Genomic DNA, 24841 nt, shown 5'->3' with positions numbered 1-24841 from the left:
CCGCCTTCGGGCCATCGACGTGGGATACTAAACTTGACTGGCTGACGGGGTAAGCAAGCGGAAAAGCATGAGCTCGAAGTAACGATTTAATCCTCCTTTCCGTATCCATCCAGCTCGGGGGCTAATCCTTCGCGCAGTTTCGAGCCGGATTTGCGGCTGTCGATAGGGCGTTTAAGCTGGGAAAATTGTATCGTGGAGTATGACCAGGTTGGAGGCTGCAAGTATTCCTTTGATGAATATTTAATGATAGTTATATCGAGTTGGTTGGAAAGTTTGTTGCCAGGTTTAACCCTTCTCGCGCTGGAGGCAGCTATAAACGATCAACGATGGAGCGATCTTGAGATATTATAGAAGACTGTGTGGACGACCATAGTATTTAGTAGTTTGTATTTAAGGTAGTTTTTTATTCTTGAAAATAATGTAAAAATGGCGAATCGTGTATGAATGGTACACTTGCGATGGACCAGCTGCATCATCTAACGATGAATAAAAATATATTGCGCTTTTTAGTTGAAATATATCTTACTTTTTTCATTTCGAGAATATGATGAAGTATTAGAAGCTTTTTTATACGTTTTTCTATCCATTATATAAAGACAACTTTTTAAAGATTTAAAATAATCTAATTTTTTTTGTTGAATTGATGAATGGCACAAAGAAAATGATAAAATTTCAGATTTCTCGATATTTCAAGATAAGTAAGATAAAAGTAATTGAAATTGATAAATAATTGTAATTGAAAAGAATAAGTTTTAAATAAATAATAAAGAGTAAACTTTAGTATAAAAAAATTCATGAACTTATATGAAATTATATTCTTTTCTAAATTCTGAAATATATTTTTAGTACAATAAATAATTTAAAGATAATTGCATTTAATATTATCAAATATTATTATGTTTTTTATTAGTGTTTCTCAATCTTTTACATCATTTTCACCGTAATATCTTAAGATTTTCATACTTCCTCTTACATAATCAATAAAGTTCTAAAAAACTTTCTCCAATGAATAGATATAAAACCTTGTATTTGCAATGCTACAAAACATAATTAATTGAAATGACGACATCATTTTCTAATTATTCCCTATATTCAAATTAAACTTATGTTCTATACCATAGAAAACATATATATATATATATATATATATATATATATTCAACAAATCAAGAAAATATAAAGAATAAACTAATGTCAAATCATATTCTAAACAGATGTCATCAAAATATTTGAGCGCATTCTTTGATTCTTTTAATAAATCATCCTTATTTCTTTATCTATTAAATCAATTCGATCCGTCGTTTCCAATTCTCGTTTCTAAAGATCAACAAGGACGTCGATGGATCGCAATAAAAGCAAGCTGCACGATGATAAAGCTTTAGAACAGATTAAGATGTAGCCCGGACTTGTTTCGGAATCTCCAACTAACTTACGTATGATAATCGGCACCGCCCTGATTGTTTCATCAAAATCGTGCGAACACCTTGCGCGACCGGATTTATTTTTTGCTCGCGTGGATCGCGGATCGTGCACACGCCACGCTTTCTAAATTCCTCGCCGTACCCTTTTCCACTTTGAAAGCGGTCAGTTCGTTCGCAAAATTAATGTTCGATCACGGCAGAATCCCGTGAAATTTTGTCGAGGAAAGAGAAAGAGAAAAAAAGGACAACGATTCCTAAGCCTAAAAGATAATAGGAAACCGGGGTTTCTAATATCGTGGATGGTTACACGAAAAAGAAGAAGAAGCAGCTGCATGCTTTCGACGAAATTGCCGTCGATGAAATTGCATCGAAGGAAATAGTCTTGCGAGAAAGACTATCCCCTTTTCTATCCTCTTCTTTCTCATTATAACTTAACTAGCGTTATTTTTCTTTCTCTTCTTGTTTTGCTCTTCTTCTACTCCCTTTTCTTGGGTAGTTAATAGTTCTAACCGGTTTTATTTGCACGTCGAGTCCTCTTCTCGTTCCGCTGTTGGTGTTTAATTTGTTCTTTTCTTTTTTTATGGGTGCATCTACGAGTAGCATACTTCTTCACGCGTGCGCTCATCCTTCACCCTGCTCCTCCTTGAACAAATCGTTTGCAAATTGACCACCTCTTTTGAATTGGATACTAGGATGAAATGAAATATTTCTTTACTATTTCTAATTTTTAATAGTAAACAGAAGTTGCTTTCTATAGGTAATGAAATTAAATTTATTGAAATTAAAAAAAATTATGAAATTAATAATGCAATTTATTTTCTTTAAATTTCTTTTCTGCATATATAATAACGAACAATATTTTGGAATGGAATTACAAAATAAATTGATAATCTATTTCTATATGATATTGATCAATGCTACCAATTAGTTATTATTTCATATTTTTGTTTATATTTTAATAAAACATTACATAAATTGGTAACGTTTGACCAAAAAAATTGAGACATTTTGTACAATCTTTGGAAAAAAAATGGATCCACTTATAATTTTCAATATTTTTTATGTTTTTAGTAAAATTTAATAGTCTGATCAAAATTTAATTTTATCAATTATTAACATATTTTATATATTTATATGATTCATAATATCTTATTATTTTTTTATTTAATATTTTTATGCTCAGATAATTTTTCCGATCTCAATTCAATTAAAAATTTGCTTAAAATATTTGTATATAAATCATTAGTTACAATTAGCTGATTTAAATATAAAAAAAATTGATTTTAAAAAGAGATTTGATAAAATCATCTAAAAATAAATAATGTGATAAAAATATATATAAAATAGGCTATTAAAGCAAACTGTAATCAAAGCAAAGAGAGAAAACATAAATTACTAATATGTATATAGTAATTAATAAAAATAAAATTTAGTCTAGCTAATAAAAATAATTTTTATATTTTCTTTTATTTATATATTATGTATAATAAAAATTATTATTAAATAATAAAATAAATAATAAAAATGAAAATTATAAGTAATTTTTTTGGATAAAGTCTGTAAAATCTAAATTTGATCAATAAATTCTTTTACATATTTTTATAACTTAAAATTTATCATATCCATTAATTTTATAAATTTTTGTTCTGTAATTTATAGTATAATTCTTGTTTTTAACAAATTTCTTATTATAAAAAAATATAATAATTTTTTAGTAAAAAAAATGATCATTTTGTAATCATTTTTAATTTGCTTATCTATTATATATATTGAATATATTGAATATATATTATATTGAACATATATATATATATATATTGAACATCGTTTTACATATTCATTTTGATATTCTAATTTGATATATTATTTTAAATTTATGATATGAGAGGAAAGATATTAAAGATATTAAAATTGATAATATAATAAAAATAGGAATCATGAGTGCAAAAATATATTTAAAAATGAACAAAATTTATATTTTAAAAGACATATATTATTTCAAAAATTAATTTTTTATTTGATCAGAGAAAAAAGATCTCTATCTTTTGCAGATAAAGATCTTTATCTTTTACAAACAAAATTAAAAATAAATTTTTTTCATTATTAGAAAATAATTATACGATTTTAAATTTTTTTTTTTTGCTGTAGCATTTTAGCAATTAAGATTTTTATTATTTAAAAATGTATACAAAAATAACTAATAATAACTCATCATGATAAACTTTTCCTTATAATAAAAATCAAAGTGTTTATATTTTTTTTATTTATAAATCTTGGACTACATATTTGTTACAACTATAGTTTCAAATTAAAAATTTTGTGTTGCATGTTAAAAAAAATTTATTGAAAAAATTATATCTAATCAAAAATTAAAAAATAATATTAAAAATAAACTCAGAATTACACCAATAAAGATGATCGTTTAGAATTGTTCACCTGTTCTTATTTCCGCGATGAAACACAGTTACAAAGGGTAAGACACAGGCATTCTGTCGTAATCTTCCCCGGCGGCTCGCACAAGGGCATAGATTAATCTATTCGAACCATCTGATCCTCTCCTCGTTAGGGGTTGTTCCGTTGTTATTACGAGCCTACCCCTCTGGCTAACGTTGCGCACGATCTGATAAGAAGACGCCACGCAATTTTTACCCCAGTTTCAACGACACTGTGCTTACGTGGGAAACATTACGAATTTGGAAAACGTTTTGACGATTAAGGGAACTGACAAATTATCCGTTAATAAATATGGATAATATCAATAATAACGAATTGATATATATTATCAATCATAAAATCACGCTATTTATAAAGAAATTTATACATTTTAAAAAATTAATTTTAATAAAAATTTTGTATATAGAGTATAATATGTAAATCAAATTTTATTTATTTAAATATAATTAAAAATTAATTATTTTAAATAATATTTTATATTATTTGTTAAATAATTTCAATTTACGTTCTTTATTTTGGTTAGTTAATAAAAGAATTTGAGAGAAAATATATTTTTGAGAAAATAATAAATTAAAGAATTGATTATTCGAAGAAATAAATTATATTTTTAAATGAAGAACTCGTTTTTGAAACAACTTTCAAAATATATATATTGAGCAGTAAATATAATATAATATTATCATAGGGTGTAATAACGTTAATTAAAAGCAAAAATAATATAAACATTTGATATTTAACTGTATATTAAAAAACCAGTTATTTTTATCGAAATCGAATAATAATTATAAATAATAAATAATTTATTTTGTAAAATGTTAAATAAATCATTTAATTGCAGATATACTTATTTATACTTTCCATGTGAAATACTTTATTTACAGATATACTTTATTTCGAAAATAAACTATTTCTTAAATTTTAAAAATTTTAAAAAGTAGTTTTAAGATAATACAATTTGAAAATTTCTTAAAATATCCAAATTTGCTTATATGTAGAGCAATTTATTTTTCGATGAAAAATTTCCTTGAGTATGTTAAATTAATCCTCAAATTTTTATCATTTTTTCATTTTTATATACAATTTCGATTGGAAATACTTTTTATAACAAAATAATAGAGTATTAAAAGTTGAATATTTTATATTTTAATATTTTGCTCTATTTTTTATCATTATCAATATATATATATATATATAGATATAGATATTATGCTAATATCTATATATTTACAATGTTTCATATAAAATGGGATTATCATCAATTCTGATAACTTATTAATTCGCATAAAATGCATCAATACTTTTGCGATTAATTGTATGTTAGAAATACAAAAATAGACAAAATTAATTAATAATATCAAAGATAGGATAGTTCGATTATATAGAAAATTTCTAAATATATTTTATTTATATTAAATTTTTATAAAATTGAAGGAAGTATACATATAAGGTTTAAGAATATTTTATGACAGTCAAACGTCGCTATAATAAAATTAGAATCGCTTCATTCTTGCTTTATCTAATACAATTTTCAATTATTTATAATTTAAAACAAATCTTAATTGATATTTTTGTATATTTGTACAACTTTTAGCTCTGGACATTCCAATCGTCCGAATATATTAATTTACCATACACAAAGAAATAATTTTTACAGATTTTAAAAAAATAAGTATATATATGTAGATATTTCTTAAATTCATAATAAATCTTTAATCAAATCATAACATAACTAATAATAATTAATCGAATAACTTGTAAAAACTTTGATTTTTATTTTTAATCAAGTCGATAAAATTATAAATTAAAATTACAGGTTATAATTAAAGAAATAAAAAGCACCGCAATTTTTCCAGAATAACAATAACTTAATCTTCCCAATCTTTTTTCTCAAACTTTTTTCGAACTACAAAAATCAACCATTGAAAACATTGACGAAACGTTCAATGTTCCCTTGTTAACTGTTGCAAAAAAAATCTTTCGCGAGTAAAAACTACTTACAATCCCACCTTTGCGCCAGATGCTGAATATCCAAACCCTAAATTTCAACATCGTGTTCTTCAAACAGTGTATGGTATACCATTTGTAGAAACCGCAATGCGGTTGGAAACACCGGTTAACCGGCGATGATCCGTGAACAAGCGCAACCTGCTTTGGCAAACGAACGAAATTGGGGGAGAAGAAAGAGGATGAGAGGGCGACTTTTGCGGTTATGGCACGCTCGAAAGTCGAGAGTTCTCCACAATCACACTATAGGGGGTCGTTACAGGCGCCTAGGGTGTTTTGCTTGCTCTCTTATTTGTCATCGAGTCATCGATCCATTAAACAAGTCCATACATCGGAAAAGAATGATGAACATCGTTAGGCTTCATGAAACTTAATTTTCTTAGAATAGAACGATTTGTAAAATCATTGGAGAACGAATCAATAAAGAATTTTTGTAATAATAATTTATTTTTTGTAATAACATTATATATATATAATATAATATAAAAATAATAAATATTATTTTTATATTTTAAAAATAAATAAATTAGGATTTTTAAAATATGTATTCTTGAATTTAAAACATATGCAAGTATTTTAATATGTAAATAATATATATAATTTGTTTCATATAATTATTTATGACATATTTTTTTTGTAAGTTAAAAAAATTTCAATTTGCAATATCAAATGAAAATAAGAATGAGATTAGTATATAATAATAGTATATAATAATATTTTTTTTTTTGAAACGCACTTTTAAAATTACATATATGTTGAAAATTTATATCATCATTTCATTACAATTCTAATCTCTATAAAGAAATTATTCATCTGAATAGATTATTAATTCCATCATCCATCATTTTTTCCTTTATTCATATTTGCATATTTCGATTTACAATTTAACGACTATTTGAAAATTAAAAGAAATATTTATCATCATCTATTACAGTTCAATCTATTAACAAATTTCTTATGAAAAACTTATTAAATATTTAAGAATGCAACATAATTATATATGTAATTTGTCGATATATCTATCAGTTAAATATCATTATTTAAACAATTTTTCATTTTATCTTCCTCATCTTAAATTTAATAAAATAATAATTTTATTGTAAGATTTAATATTCATCAATTTTGTAATTGTTTATTAGTTTTTAAAAATAAATTTTAATTAATTCTTCTAATAGTTATCCGATAATTATAGTTATTATATTTTATTTACTATGATTAATAATTATTTAAATATTATTTTTTATCTTTGCATAATATGACTATATATATCTCTACATTATACATAAGATTTAAATGGATATTTAAATATATCATATTTATATAAATTATTACAAAAATATTTTTCAAAATTTTATGATTTTTTTATTGTCGAATCTATATTAATTTATATCATACATATAAGCTATTGAAAATTCCATAATTATAATTAAAAAATTGCAATCTCTTCCTCATAATATCCTATTTATCCTATTATATATCGTAAAATTATGCATCAATTCAAGTCAAAGACATATCTTAATTAAACAATCTCTCTAAACTCTATTCCAAATAATTATCAAATATGAAATTATAACAACTTCAACTTCATTTTCCATTCCTCTCCCTTTACAATTTTTAACAGCGACCTGTAATATATTATTACACAAGTAAAAATGTCACAGACTTGTCCTTCCACCATGCACCTGTTCCTGTAGAATAATTTAGAGGCCGGCACGTTTTCGTAAAAGCTCAACCAAGATCGATTCGTATCACGGGGCGGGGGACGAGGGAACCAAAGTTGTCGCGATAACCGAGCAGATAGAAGAAAACCACGGAATGGCATAGGAGAATCGCCACACCGAGCGCTTCGATTTTTATCTTCCTAAATCGTCCCTTCGAGGCAGATGAGACCATCCTCTTTTGGCGGCTTGTGAAACGGTAGCGACCGCCATTGGTCGTGAACGAGCCATAGGTATATATAACCGTTCCGTTTTCGAACAGGGTGACTTATTGTATGCACGTGTGTAGAAGGTGCACGATGCCTCTCCTCTTCTTTTATCCGAACGCATCGAACAGGTTTAATTACCGCCGGTTGTAAATTTGCGGTGTCCTGCTGCTCTTGAAAACGTGCCCCAAGGCTTTTACGCGTCCTGTTTGACGCCGTGGAATTCAGACTTTGACATCTTGCTCGGTACCGGTTTAATAAACTAATCGACCAGCTTTTAAATTAACCCGCCGGCAAAAGGATTTTTGCTTTCATCTTACTTGAATTTCTATCCCGCGTTTTAAATGTATATTATCCCACGCATTTGGATATTAAATGAAACACACTTAAAAATTAATATATTATTCACTTAAAGATAATAATTATATAATTTCTATATTTATACAATTCTACATAATATATGAATATATAGATATAATATATGAATAAATATATAGAGAGCTGAGAATCATAATCGTATAAATCACATGGGAATTATTTTAAGAAGATCATTTTTAGAAATGTTAATTAAACTGGGAAAGAGTTTTTTTAGTTTCGAGTTTGTTTAGTTTCGATATTGAATTATCTTTAATTTGAAACTAATATATTAAAATAAATTTATAATGTGAAATTATAGTTTATATAATTTTCTATCGATTAGAATTGTACCACTATGATTTTATTATTATTCATGTAGGAAATCCACAAAATAAATAAATAGATATTATATATAATATAAGGAATATTTTTATTTTTATGTAATTGAAATAGATATATTATGTATATTATATTATATTTAATAAAACAATGTTTATCGTAAAATCATTCAATTTGTATTTTTTAATCAATTAATATATTTTCTGAATCATCAAATTAAAAAATATAAATTGTGCATTAGAAATCAATAAAAATAAAGTTATCACTTGTTTCTCACATAATCACTGCGGTGTCATAATATTAACAAAAAATTATTCGAAAAAAAAGAATACGATTCAAAATCGTTAATAAAATTAATTATATCTATCTAATAACTTCAATCAATTACAATCGTTTTATTCCTTAAATCTTTCAATCGTCTCCTTTTCAGAACTTCTTCTTTCTCATCCAAATAACCAAGAATTCACTAAATCATAAATCCAGAAAATTGACGTTTTACTGAACCACGACTAGGAAGAGGCAGAGCAAAAAACGGGAAAAAATCGCGCAAAAAATCGGCCGTCCAATATTCACGCGTGCTCTCACAAATTATCATTCTTCCTCTTCCGAGTGACGGATGGATTCCTTTTTCTCAAATAGCCACGACCTTCGTGATCGTTCACGAAACGACGATTCGCGGACACGCGTGGATCATTTAACCCATCGGTTTAATTCCACGTTTCGTCCAAAGAATGTTCCAGGACCTATATAATTGTCGAGTAGAAGGTACTGTTCATTGGTTCTGTTGCGCAAGAAACCGAGCAAAATGCCGGACCAAGGACTCCAAAGGGATGGCTCGCGATCAAACTTCTCCGATTTTTCCTGGAACGCACAAGAGAATCTTCGTTGTAAAATATTATATGTGATACTCGCGTGCCATGACTGGAACGATTATATTATATCTTCCTCAAATAGGGAATATTACACAATTTCTAATTTCGGATGATCGTCCTTCTTTGTTGAACTTTTATTTTTTATTTTTAAGAGATTCACAAAAAATGTTTTCGGGATGAATTATATTAGTATTCTATGATATACATTAGATGTATATAAATTTATGTAACAATTGTAAAAATTTGGAAAAATTTTTTCAGCAAGTATTCAATCATTCAAAATCATAATTAAAATATGATCAACTTTAAAGTAAATCATTTAATCTAGTCATTTACATTTTAATTTTATAGTATCTTTTGGATTTTGCAAATATTCCGTGACATAAAATATAACATGAGATTTTAAGTTTCAATTCGGAATATTGAAAATAAAAATACTTTGGAATATTTTAAAATTATAGGAAAATTTATTGAGAAAAATATTTTGCAATATAAAGTATATTTATGATAAAAAAGGATAAGAATAAATTTCATAAAACGCAAATATAATGATTATAATATTGAAAGTTATGTTTGTGAATTATTATAAATAATATTAACTAAAAATCAATATTTATTTAATATTATAGTTTATTTAATATTATAGATTGTGTTTATGTATTTCATTAAATTATAAAAGAAAATAATTTTAATAAATAAATAATACTAATATTATTTAATTTAATAAAATATTACTTACAATATCTTTAATAAAATCATTATTTTATATAATTTTTTAATTAAATCTAAAATTTCAGATATTTTATATTTTTTAATATTTTATTCACAATTTGAAATATAATAATTTATTAATTTCCTTACATTTTTATGTAATTTTATTTATTCTCAATAAATCTACATATACAATAAGTTTTTATTCATTTTAAATAAATTGGTATTTTAAATGCTGTATTTTTCCTATTACAATGTTTTAAATTTTAGATATATCAAATAATGAAAAAAAATTCCTTTATAATAAAAAAAAATATATAATTAAATAAATAATTTATAAAATCTGTGTAACGCTATTCTAGAAATTTTGCGTGTATTATATTCAATTGCAAAGAATTCACGAAACATTTCTGAAATAACAATGAACAATTCTGAAATTTCGAGATTCATAAATGCAAGTTTCTTATAAATCCTTTTTAATTCCTTTTAATATCATTAATTTAACTTATGAAATTATTAACTTAATATTTGATTTCATTGAACACGATAAATAATAAAAATAAATTGTGTAAAGAAAAGTTTTTAAAAGTTAAAAAACTTTAGACATGTTGCAATATACTACAAGCTAGAAGAAATATATATATATAATATATATACATAATTATCATGGAAATGTATAAATTCATTGGAACACTTAAGAAAAATTTTAAAAAATCTTAAAAATTATTAGAAAATTCTTATTTTATTCAAATTAGCGATTCTTGAATAATAATTTTAATTATAATAAGGAATTAGATAATAATTTGCTATAATATATTTACCATATAATAATTTTATTATCCAAAAGTTTATTTCCAATGTTAACATATACAATCTTAATTCTTATATATTTCAATTTTATTTTTCTGTAATAAATTTTTTCCAAAACGAAATTAGAAAAAAAAAAAAGAAAATTTATCTCGATTTTAAAATCCTATTACAAATTTTGATTTCAACAATATACATATATAAAAAGATTGAGAATCGTTAATTCAAATTATAAAAACATTATATAGATTCTTATAAAAGCGTAGAACTTTTTTTAATTATGAAAAATTCGTTTTATGTGATTCTTTGTTGAGCAAATGAAAACCATATACTTAAATAATCTGCATATCAATAATCATAAATATTTATAAAAAATAAAATAAAAATTCAAATATAATATTTGATATAATTTAAATGCTTAAAAATAAAATTAATTCTATAGTTCAAACGATTTCTTTTTTTTTAAATAAATTCATTGAAATATAATAAATTCGTTAAAAAATTATGAAAAAATATTTTTTAATTTATGAACGGAAATGTATATAAAATACCATTGAAAAGTATGAAACGACGACTAGGAATGGATTAAAACAGTCAAGAATAAATACACGAAAGTAATTATCTCTGTAAGAAACAAAAAAATTAATTGATCATCAAATTGCAGTCAATTTCACTGGCTTCCAAAGTTTTGTTTCGGTACGTGCAATTATTTACGAGTACAAAATAAAATTCCGCGCAAATTTTGACGCATGATTTCTTTAATTATTCAAAATAGAATTTCGAACGTTCTTAATAATTCTATTAATTTTCAATAAATTTTTATTTATTTTTTAATGTATTTAATCGAAACATATTTCAAAAATATCAAATGGTATAATAATATTTCTAAATATATGTAAATTTTGTTAGACATAATAAATACATTAAATAATTATATATATCTGTATATGTACAACTTGTTCTTCTTTAACAGAATCAATAACAAATATTTCAAGAAATAAAACATTCGAAACTTCATTTAGAAATAAAATCTTCGAAATTCTACGAAACTCAAAAATTATGAAAACTTTATTATCATATAATTTGAAAATCTCGAAATTAATAATAATAAGTAATAATTCTTCTTATAATAATAAAATATCTTACAAAAATGTTATGAATTTATTTTCATTAACATAATAATTCGATTAAGTTTGTATTTAGATTTTAATTTATTTTAAAATTAATATAATTTTATCAGTTCATTATAATAATTTATCCATAAAAATAAAAATTAGAAATGTAATATTTTATATAGTAAAAAAAATGACTTTATTATTAATTCATTACAGATTTCTGAAATTAAAGAATTGCCAAAATAGAAATTTTTCAAGATTTTAATATTTGATAAAATAGATAGGTACTTACCTATTTTATTTCTTAGAAGAAAAAGAAGAGAAAGGAAAAAGAATAAGAACAAATTCAGGTTTTAAGAATTTTCAAAATTTTCAAAACTTTTGAGATTAAAGTTTTACGAATCTAAAAAATGAAGTTTCGACTTATCATAATTAACAAATCCACACTAATTTTCAAATCTCGAAGAAACGAAACTTCTAATATATATATACCGATCTAAATTCACAAGGAACGAATTCAACGTATAAATAGAATCATCCCACACTCATAGTCACCACCCCAATCGGCGAAGTCGTGCGAAGTCAACCCTGACCCGACAAGCCGCTCCTCCTCATGAACCTACCCAAACGTCAGCTCAACTCAATCACACCTCGTGTAAGTAGCGCAGCCGAGCGTAGTAGGAGTGGAGGATCGCCAGTAGAAACTCGGTGGAGGAGGAAAGGTAACTGTGGAGAAGAGCCACTCAGCCCGCCCACCCCCGTATCTCTGTCTCCGTCCAATCTTCCCTCTTCCTTCGAGCCCAGCGACTGAATGGTTCGCGTGGAAACGGTAACGCTCGCGAAACGACAGAGTGGGTGTCGATGAGAGAGAAGCTTTAGTACAACCGAAGAAAGAAAGAAAGGAAGGATGGTAACGGGCCGGAACAGAGAGACGAAGGGGACTTTACGTTCACCACGGGGCCACGGCCGTGGGCAAGGTGGGCCACAGGGGCAGACCCGACCGAACGCGTTCAGCACGCGACGATACGCTACCGTCACCTTCTCCCCTCTATAAACCCTTGTTCCATCTTCTTTCATCGCCATCAAAACCCTACGTTCAACTCCCTCGCGCCACAATATTCACCCATACGTAGGCGTTTCTGCATGAACAGGCACCACGACCGAAGCGTGGACCGCTCGTGGCACAGGGTACGGGGGACCAAATCGAAAGCAAAGCCCGTAACCCCCGGTTCCCGAGCCGAGCCCACTTCAGACACGTCGTGTCCTCCGCGTGGTCCACATCATTTTGTCCTGGTCATCCGCCTCTTCTTTCTCCTTTTTCGTCCTTCTTCGTCTCGCTCTTCGAACCCTTATCCTCCTTCCCTCTTCGCTCCTATTTCATCTTTCCTCATCTCTTCTCGCCAAAAATTTCTTCTATTCCCCTCTTCCTCCTACCACTGTCTCTCCCGTATACACCTCCCTCCCTCTATGCTTCCTTCTTCGTCCCGCCTTCGTTTCGCTTCTTTCCTACAGTTCAATAGTCCCTCCTGCTCCCTCCTTCCGCCTGTCCTTTTCGCCGCACGCTCGCCGGCCAACCGCAGTCGTCCACCGCGCGTTTGCCCTCGTCGCGCGGACCTGCCACTCCGACGGCTACCAGGAGTAGCTGCACGCGCGCACGAGGTGCCCAGCGCCTGGAGGAGGTCCAGGAAGACAGAGGAGAAGCGGTACCACTGGAGCGCCGGCGACTAGCAACGTGCGAGCCGAGCTTTCACTCGTCAAACTTCGATCGATCGAAAGAAGTTTCTTCATCGATATTTATTAGGAAGATATTATTTCGGAATTATTATCAATTCGAAATACTGTTCGGTGGTTACTGATCATTGAATGACTTTGATATAATTGGCGGGAAAGTTGAATCTGTTGAAAAAAAAAAGAATTGATTTAGGTCAACAGAAGAGAGGATCGAAGAAGAATCGAAGTGAAACGAGGTATAGTGAGAGGTGAATGGAAAAGGGAGATTAAAATCAGAAATTGAGGAAACTTGTGAGGAAAAGTGACTCATTGATATTAAAAATCTTGTTGATTCTTCTCAGTGAATGATTGATGAATGAATTGTCATCGTGTTTTCATTCAAGTCTCACGAGAGAGAAAGAGAAATCGAGATTATATATAAATCTTTTAATTCTTATATATATATATATATTGTAAATTAAAAAAATACAAAAATATATAAACTGAAGATTTTGATAGACTGAATTAAATTTTTGAATATTCAGATATTTCGTTTGATAGACAAATATAGACGTAATGAGAAACGATGAGTGTTAATTGTACAAACAGAAAGGAAGCGACATGATGGTGCCTCGAAGCCAACTCGAGGATGACATTTAACAGTCCTACGAACTGATCGGGTTAATCGCGAGTCATTAACGAGACAATCGAACGTGTCGGTCTTTCTACACGGTATTCGATCGGAGAGAAACTCCTCGTGGCTGTCACATATCGTAGGTGTATCATTATAAAGTCTGATTTCTCCTAGAACACAACATATCCGAACACTTGTGAAAGCGGAATTGCGCTTTCTGCGAAAAGTGTCACGGAAGATCACGGTGTCTGAATTATGGCGAGAATTATGGTGTCTGAAAGTATCAAAACAGTGGAAGATTAAAAGAACTTCTGGAAAAGATTTTAACGAAGGAAACATCGATCATTTAGAGGAAATACATCTATCCTTTCGGATGAGAAGTGGAAGAGGTAATTCTTGCTGAGCCAAATATCAACAGGTATGTAATATATTAAGAATGATTTTTATTATATTTTTTTTTGTAAGAATATAGCAATTGTGATGTTTTTTTAAATTTATATCTATATAATATCTTAAAATTTATATATATTCATGTACATGCAAATGTATATATATATATATTTATTAGATTAGATTTTAGTAGATTTTATTTTATTTATCAATTTAAATACAATAATAGTATCTTTTTAGTATGATAGTATGTTAACAATTTATTCAATATAATTATTATTCTATATAATAAATTATAATATATATAATATATATTATATTTATATATTATATATATATATATATATATATATATATATATATAATTTAAATTAAAGGAAGAAATCTAATTGTTTTAATTTTTCTTTTGTTTGTAAAAAATTAAAATTTCATTTCTGATTATAGACAAGATGCAATTAAATAGCATTGAGAAATATTATATGTTAAATATTTATTATAATTTTGATATTATATTAATTATTATTCATATTTTTAAAGAAAATATTTTTAAAGAAAATATTTGAAATTTTCTTTGGATAATTAGATGTAATCTGTAATAAATCAAAATATTATTTGTTTAATAAAAGTTTAATACGTTTATATAATGATAATTTGCATAACTTATTAGAGTTTTAAGTTAAAATATTTTAATGAGTATGAAATTATTCGAATAGATCCATTCATTTAGATAAACTCAGTGAGTTTATAAACGGTATAAGAATTTACTTTTGTAATGTAATTATTCTTAAATATTAAAAAAAATTTGTGATTAAAAAAATTGTTTAATGATTAATAGAAAATTTTATGTTCATAACTAAAAAGATAAATAAACCGATATCTTTTTATGAATTTCTCAATTATTCCTTTTTTATAATTTTTAAAGCATATAGATTTGTATTTAAACAATATATTCAAATAACATTAAATTAGTTATTTATAATATTCTTTTATATAAATAGAAAAATAATAATCTTTCATATGCTAAATTAAATTAATCAAATTAAAAGTTATAATATATAAATAATATAAAAAGCTCCGATTATTTTCTAAAAATATAAGGAATGAAAATTTATTTATAATATATCATTTTAACAAAATTATGAAATTATACAGAATCTTCGTTGATCTACAATATCGATTCAAATATCTCTTTATACATTCATAAAATATTCTAAGAAATAAAATCGAATAAAATGTAATTCTCGAAATAAAAATAATTTAGATATAAAATTTCAATCCATATTCCAATAATCAATTGATTATTTGAATTTACTCAATCAATATTCACATTCATAAAATTTTTCGTGTCTTCGCCAATCTTAAAAAAATTCAAAATAAAATTTAGAGACAATAGTAAAAGAAAAATAGAAAAAACTTTAAATTTAAAAACTTTAAAAACTTAAGAATAAATAACACTATCTTTTCATTCATCGATATCAAATCTTTAAAATTCCAAAACATTTTCAATCGAATTCAATTTCAATTCGAATCAAATCAAATATATCTTCTGAAATCAGAGTTCTGAAATCATTATTGCAATCATCATTAATTATTCGTATATTTGAATCAAAAAATATCCGAATCGTGTAATTATTCTTACATATAATCATCGATACATTTTCAAACTTTCTAAAACATCCTAAAACATTGTAAAATATTTAATTCGAATTTAAATTTAATTATTCGAATCAAAGCAAAAATATCATCATCATCGAATTCTCACGAACGACAAAAAAGAACAAGAAAAAAAAAAAGAAGGAAAAGAACACGTGTGTGACCGTGCCTCCACTTCCTTCACTGATCATCGAGCAATTTCTACTCTTCCCATCGGCGTTTCTCGATAACCAAAAATGAAGGGTATCATCGCGCGGTCGTGTCAATGACATAACACGAAAATCAGCGGCGCTAATTACGCGATAACGATCCACCGTTAGGGTTCTCGGCTTACAGAGCAACCTAACCGTATGCCGGTTCTTTCGATCGACGAAAAGAAGGAAAGGAAGAACGCGAGTATGAACGATCGAACTACCCGTGATTGCGTCTAAAGAAGAAAACCGTGAATATACATCTTACATGTATATAACGTGACACATGTTCCTATGTATACGTGCTTACTTTTTTGTATGTGTGTATTTTATGTATATATATATGTATGTATATATATATATATATATATGTATACACGTTTATTCGGTTTGAATATATGCGATAAATATTAAAGTTCCTTATAAAACACAAAGTTCTGCCGCTCTGCTTGGCCGGCACACCGGAGGCCTCTGACACGCCATTGCTTCATTTAAAATGCAAATTCGTCCGTGTGGCGTGAACCACAGCGGCCCGAATTATTCTAATTACCCCCCTCCAATCCCTCGTCCACCCTTTTTGCTCGTTGCTGCTCCGCCGCGCTCTCGAAAGCTCACCAGGTCTCTTGGTGTGCTCGACGCTTCGATATATTCGAACGGGAGAAAAGAAAAAAAGTAAAGATTCCGCTAAATCCGTGGTTGTAGCCGACGTTGCCGATAAGCGACAAGCTTATGCTGTTCGCTTTCCAGGTTAACCTTGAATGACATAGCCTCGAAAAGATGTGTTTGTTACAATTGTAAAGATGCTATTTTATTTATTTAGAGAATTTAGGAACATGATATGAATATTTTTCATGGTATCAACAAAAATTTACAAAATATTAATAACAAGCATTTTTCTGATAATTATATAAATAATTATGTTAAAATTAATTCTCGATTGGTATCATTCGTTATTATAAGCTCTGGATTGGACTGACGAAAGATTATTTAATTTTATAATATTCAATATGTATATAGTAAAAAAAAATATATAGTAAGAAAAAAATTTACTATAATCCAACTATATTAATAATTAAAACTTGAAAGAACTAATGTCGAGTCTTCTCTTGATCCTTAAATTTATTAATCTTTTATTGCAAATTATTTATTAAAAATCATGTTTAAGTATTTTTGATTTGTTTGAATCTTGATACAAAGAAAGGGTCAACAATATTATTCTGACTGAAAACAATTAGAATCAACCCGATCCTTAGGTATACCAATTCATTGAAAATTATATTTGAAACATTGAAGCATCCAATTATTTTATTTTTAAAAAAAGAAAGTCAATGTTATGATTTTTCAAACGTTAGGAGCAAAACATAGAAGCAAAAAGGGGAGTAAAGTAAAATTTTGAAAAGGCAGATAAAAGAAGAAGTCAGCCAATGGCTACGGTAGCCATGGCCAGTGTATACGCAGAAACGTGTTAAAGTGTGCTAGAAACGAGCATAGATTATCGTGGGTAACGTGTTCACGATCCGAGCGAGATGTCGTGTGCATGTAGGTCTAATATATTCAGATTTTTATGGCTGGTGGCATATCGGAGATACGGCGGTCCACCCCCGTTCCCTTGCCACCCTTCTCCCATTCTAGTGTAACGTTGGCTATGTCAGGGCAAGCCTTCTCCACGTACCACTTAAAGCGCGGGGTAACCTAATGAATAAACAAAAACTAGATTTCGCTTAGGGCTTACACGTAAAAGCGTGACCTTACCGGCGATTTACCGCCTGTGGTTCTCAAATCGAATCTTTTCTACGAGTGGACGAAATCGGGGTAAAAAAAAAGATATAACGAAGGAAATTGCGTACTATTGCGAAGTTTCAAAGTAAAATACAGCTATAAATACAAAATTGATGAGAAGCATGAACACGCAAGAACTTTTGGACCATACGTAAGGAAATTTCAATACAAAGGAGAATTGAAAAAAATAGATTCTTGAATAAATAGAGATAAATATTTTTATTTTTTCGTATGATTTTTGTGGAAGTTTTGTGAATGAATTTTTCTTTGAAATAGTATAGTGAAACATGGAAACGTAAAAATTCTTGAATTATATATATAGAAATAAATATTTTTATTTTTATTCATATGATACAAGATTTCAAATGTATTTCAATATAAATTCATACAATTGTTACTGTACTGTTTTGAGATAAGTATTTTTTTTGAAAGGAAAGGAAGTAATAATTTAAATAATAGTACATCGAATAAACAGCATTTTTTTATCTAATTATTATTAATATTATTAAAATAATATATTGAAATAATAGTATATAATGTAACATGTAACTCAAATTACATATATATATATATCTAAAAAATTAATGAATGAAAAATAGACATAATCATGTTTGACACTTATATTTAAATATAATATATTATCTTCAAATGATATTTGTTTATGGAAATATTTTGAATTTTCTATTATTTATTTTAATTTGTTTAAATCTCTCTGATACATTAGATTAAGATTATATAAATATAAATCTTGAATAATTTGATGTCAAAATTACATGATATATTGAAATCTATTTTTGAAGAATATTTATTATTTTATTCCACAATGATGGTCTATTTATTTGGAAAAAAATTGAATGCATTATAAAAAATTATACGTTAGAAACTCAAATGGACAATGGTATAGATTCCGCTTTCTCGTTTTCTAATTGTTGAAGCAGTAAAATTTTTGCAGTTTCCCTACTTGAAAATGAAAATCCGTTAAAATACCGTTAAAATCTTTTATTGAACATAAAATATTACAGAATACTGTTAATTAAGATATTAATCAGTTATTCATATCAGCATTCGATAATTTAATTTATTCTTTTCTTTCAAAGTATAATTAATATATTTCACATGTAATGTGACGATTTAATCAAAGACAAAAATATAAAAATTTCAAACCAAAATACTAAAAATTTAAATATAATAAATGTTTTATGAAAAATAATGATTTTAATGTATTTTATCCCTTAGAAATCACTTTGAAGAAATTTCTTTTTAGAATTTTCTTCTTTGTTGGATTATATGCATATCGTAACGTTAGAAAGGTTTGTTTTTATGTTCGTGACTCGATATGAAACAGTGAATGAAATGAAGAATTCTTTATGAAAAATTTGATACAATTTTTTATCCTAGAAAACATAGTATCAATTAAATTAAATTAAATGCGTAAGAAATTTGCATGGATTCAAAGAAATTCTTTTAAATTTCGGAGTTCGATTAGTGTCTTATGCTGGCATTGATGTCACCACAATTATACATTATTCGTAAGTTTTTTAGTAAATATAATCGTAGTTTCTGTATATTTAATTTTATATATTTAATATTTACACAATCAATGCATTATATTGTTTTTATTTAATTAAAAATCAATTTTCAAATAATATAAAACAATAAAATTAATTAAAGAATCACAATTAATAATATTATTATATCCCTACATTGAAAGTTATCGATTTTAGTATATATTAAAATTAAAATATTAATAATTATTATTCTTCAATTATATCGAAAAGCAACAATTTTTTAATTTTAATTAAAATATTTTAATTTTTTAGTAAAAAATCCTATAAATTTCTAAAAAAAATTTTTGAGAATGTTAAAATGAATCTTTTCAAGAATTTTACATAATAATAGATATATTAATTATAATTTTATTTTTATAATTTTAAACCAATAATTTCCTAAACCTATCTTTATTAAATATTTTAAGTAATCAAAAATGTCACTTTTCGAAAAGAAAAATGGAAAAAATTTTTATTCATAAATATTATTATTTTACTTTGCAAGAAGTATTCCGAAAATGAAAAATTTCATAAAAGTCAAAATATTAAAAAGTTGAACAATTTTTCGATTCTCTATTTTGATCTTGAAAATTTGATCCTTAAAATAATTATCCAGATTTAATAAAATTATAAATAAATAACTGGATATAATAATAAAGAAGAATTTGAAAAAAACCAGAATTGGAAATTTTTATCAATTTCCAATGAAATTTTTTTGATGAATTAATTATAAGATAAATATACGTAAGAAATACATATATATCCATCACACTCCTTATTCTAACTTTAAATTGCGATTATTTACAATTATCAATGCAATTAAATACAAATACAATTAAAACAACATCGCACAACATTTTATTTAAATGATTATTTACTTTTATCATTATATATTTTTTTTATATCGCGAGATAAAACTATATAATAAACGATAATATAATAAACTATATAATATAACGATAAAACTATTCCTCGGCCTAGTATTACTCTTTTCATCGTTTTTAGAATTTTTACACGCCTTTGGCTATTCATCTTCTTTTTACCCGTGACATCCATCAAGACTTTAGGCACGAGTTTCGGCCAAGCAGCGTAATTGAAACATCGGTATCATAGCGCGGCCAAAAGAAATTGTTCGCAACGGCCCCCTTGCGAACAGGTAGAAAAATCCAGCGTGTCGGAAAGTCCAAGCGTTCGGTTCGTACGTCACTTTTGCACGTACCGCAGGGAGGAGGAGAATATAAGATGGAGAGAAAGAAATAAAAGCGGGACACGTGTTCACGAGAGAATAACATCGACAAAACACGTGGCGCGCGAGAAATGCGGGGAAGGATCCGCGTTTGCCGGTCCTGTTTGATTTATAATAATCGTTCAATCCTCATTACCGAGATATTTTATTGTACCGAGTCCTCTGTTCGATGAGAAACTTACCACGAAGAATTTCCGATCATCTTTTCGAATCAAATATAACCGCCTCTGAAAGAAAATCCTCCGTTAAGAAAGCGATTTTATTTTTACAAATCTAAAGATAATTGTTAGAATTATGATTCCTTTTTTAATAAGATTATTAATTAAGGAGAATATATGTGATTATATATTACTATTGATTAATGATTTTTTTTAATAGAATTTTCAATTTTGAATTTTCAATATATTTAATAACATATCTCAATAAAACGTTATAAATCTGAACCAAATTATAATGATAAGACTTAATTAAAAATTTCTAATTAAAAATAAAATTAATATTATTAATATTACTTAAAATTCTGAGAGATATCTCAAAATCTTATAATAGCGATTAAATAAATTTAAAAGTTTGTAGGAAATGAGAAAAATTAAATTTAAAATACAAATATAAAATATGTAAATATCTGTTGAAAAGTATATTTTTTTAATCTTATGAATTGTTATCTCTACTATAAACAATATTTCCAATAAAATCTTGAAAAATTAATTTGTTCTGAAAGAAATAATATCTTATAAAATATATAATAATTTAATTAAATATAAAGAAAAAGATTTTAATAAAATTTTTACAAGAAAATTCTAATTAAATTAATAAATTCCTTCTTGTCTCTTCTCCTCGTACACGTATCATTATACAAATAAAATACCTAACTAGGTTTCGTGAGGCTGCTGTTTCAACGAGTAATGCTTGACACCTTGAAATCGTTTCGTGATGGTATTTGGTATACGCGAACTTTACAAACGCCATATAAGTAGGATCGAGTTTTTTCGATGGTGATCGTCGACGCCGTAATAACTTTGCACCGTCAATTTTCCAGGTCTTTGCACGGATGCAGAACAAAAATGTTCAACTCGTTTTCTTGCGATACACCGGATCGTATACAACATTCTCGATTTCTTGCGAATCTCGAATTTTCTCCGATACGATCATTTCAACTATGCCTTATTTTTCTTCTTTTCTTACATAACAATTTTAATTTGAGACAATGGTATTGAAAAAATATAAGGGACTAGTGAAAAATTTTATTTGAAATCTTATTATTCTTGTTTTTTAAATCGTTCGATCCAAATGTAATGATAAATTAAATATTGAGAAAGAGAAAAAATGAAAAATAAAATCGAAAATAAAAAAAAGAAAACAAGGAAAACAATGGCAAACTCGTTAAAAAATCACTAAAAAATATTTAAAAAACAAAATGCATTCACATAGACAAGAAAAACAATAGCCCAAAAAAGCAAACAGAAAAAAAAAGAAAACCTCAAATCTCGACACAATTATTTAAACGAAAGAAACATTACGAAACTCATAATCGCTGACATTCACGATTCATTCTATTAATAATCAATTAAATATATTCTCTCTTCATATCAAATTGATACGATTGAATCGATATCCGCATTTATCATCAACTCTTCGACATCTTTCGAAACGATATCTCTCCGCGAATTTCGACGACGAATCAATCAGCTCCCCCTAAAACTACGAAATACAGCAAAAGGGGACGATGAAGACGAAGAAGAAAAATAATTCCGTCGATAGCACGACCGTGTAGCCGCGTAACGTGTAATAGTTACATCAGATTAGGGTAGCGAGCGTGTAAGCAGACTTAATGCGTGGGTAGGCATCGAGTGACCGGGGTGAGCTTGGTGCTCATTGCACGTAGCCAAGAATACACCTGAAACTCCGTCGTCTGCCCCGCTCACCAACACACAAACGTGTGCCCATTTGCTCCGATACCGGAGACCTCGACACGAACGAGGCGAGGGTAACGACGATGAAGCAAGGGGGGAGGGAGGGCGGTCAGAACCGGCAAGGGTAGGGGTGGTTTGGTAATCGCGCATTAATTTGCATCACAAAGTACACGCCACCCGCCATGCTACGCACGCATTCCACGTAGTTTTCCGCTACCGCTCGATCTCTTTAGAGTTCTCAAGCTGTTCGAGAAAGACACACCTACCCATTTATTCTCCTTTCGAGATCCATGGAGAAATTGTTCTTCGGATTTACATCATAATATTGAAACATGGATTCCCAACTTGTGTGATTCGCAACCAATGCGGTCGCAAAGTGTTTTTTGGGAAATTTTCACAGTTATTTTTACTTATTATTATTTATATAGAATGTTCTGTAAAAGTGAAAATTAATAGTTGCTTATTTCAATATAATTATCTAGGAATACAATAAATAGAAATAACGCAACGCGGTAAATATTAAAAAACTATTGAATATTCATCATAAGAATATGCATGCATAATTACATTTGTTACAATTTTTTAATAGATGTTTCTTATTATGTTATCATTTTCATTTAATTAATTTTATTGATATATTGATTTATATCATATACATTGTTTTTTATTCTTTTTTTTTTTTAGTTTCATCAAAAGTATATTTATATAATTACAAGAAGAAAATCGTTTATCGTTTATTTTATTATGAGATTATTATTATGAGATTATTATTATTCTATTATATTAAAAAGATATTATATCTTATAAAAAGTTAAAAAACATTGCACTAAAAAAATTTTTAATTTATTGCACACTATTGATCAAGTATTTGGATACGAATTTCTACTATATTTGTTTTGTTGGTTATTAATTTGAAATAAATATTACATATAATATAAAATATATAATAATTCTTTTGGTAAATTTTTGATGAAAGAATTTTCAAAGACAACAAAATTTTAACTCTTTTCTCAATTTTTCTCTTATCTAAATTCTATAAAATATATTAATAACTTAAAACTTGTAATAATTTTAAATTTTTAAAGTCAAAATACTTTAATCAATGAAAAAAATGAAAAGTTCTGTCGAATTTTATAATTGAAGAATAAGAAGAAAAAAAGGAAAGAAATTTTCATTATTCTATACATTGATATATGATGATATTTATAATTACAGAATAATTAATAATTATATTAATATATTATATTATATATAATTATATATTAAATATATTATATATATTATATAATTATATAATAATTATAGAATTATAATGTAAAGAAGAATCAATATTAACTAATGCTAATTTTTATTACTCCTATATATTTAATAAATAAGTATATTATATTATGTTATATTAAGTAAAAAAGTGTCAATATCCGATGAAAGAAATAAAAACCATTCGTTAATATTGAACAAGTCTTTCTTCTAAGATTATAAAAATTACAAAACGAAGAGATCTATCTAAGATAATTTTACAGATATAGAATATAGGCTAAAAGTGAAAAATATTTTTCTTTTTTTGAAATAAAACAAGCAATATATAATCTACATTCTTTTTTCATTTTTCCGATTAATATATAGTATATAATTAATATATATATATATTTTTATAACATGAAATAAATGAAAAAAAGATAAAGAAAGAGAATAATTTAAAATTATATTTATATATATTTATAAATTATATATTATATATTATATTATATAAAGTATATTATAATAGATATTAATT

The 24841-nt window shown here is 26.8% G+C and overlaps 1 protein-coding gene across 3 annotated transcripts in view; it reads left to right on the top strand.

Annotated features, from left to right (window-relative positions):
• The window catches only part of LOC108001314 (paired box pox-neuro protein), a 90099-nt gene that overhangs the window by 32708 nt on the left and 32550 nt on the right, over positions 1-24841 (top strand). The window contains exon 1 of one of the 3 annotated variants that reach the window (XM_017062262.3): positions 12750-14766. The exons of 1 other annotated variant lie outside the window; for it this stretch is intronic. The gene's annotated coding sequence lies outside the window, so the exon portion shown is untranslated. Of the gene's footprint in view, positions 1-12749; positions 14767-23310; positions 23580-24841 lie in introns of those variants that run through there. One more of the 3 variants, XM_062075738.1, reaches the window with a different exon arrangement.

This window comes from Apis cerana, linkage group LG5 (assembly GCF_029169275.1).
Source record: "Apis cerana isolate GH-2021 linkage group LG5, AcerK_1.0, whole genome shotgun sequence".
Taxonomy (NCBI): Eukaryota; Metazoa; Arthropoda; class Insecta; order Hymenoptera; family Apidae; genus Apis; species Apis cerana.
This window is presented reverse-complemented; position numbering and strand designations above follow the sequence as displayed.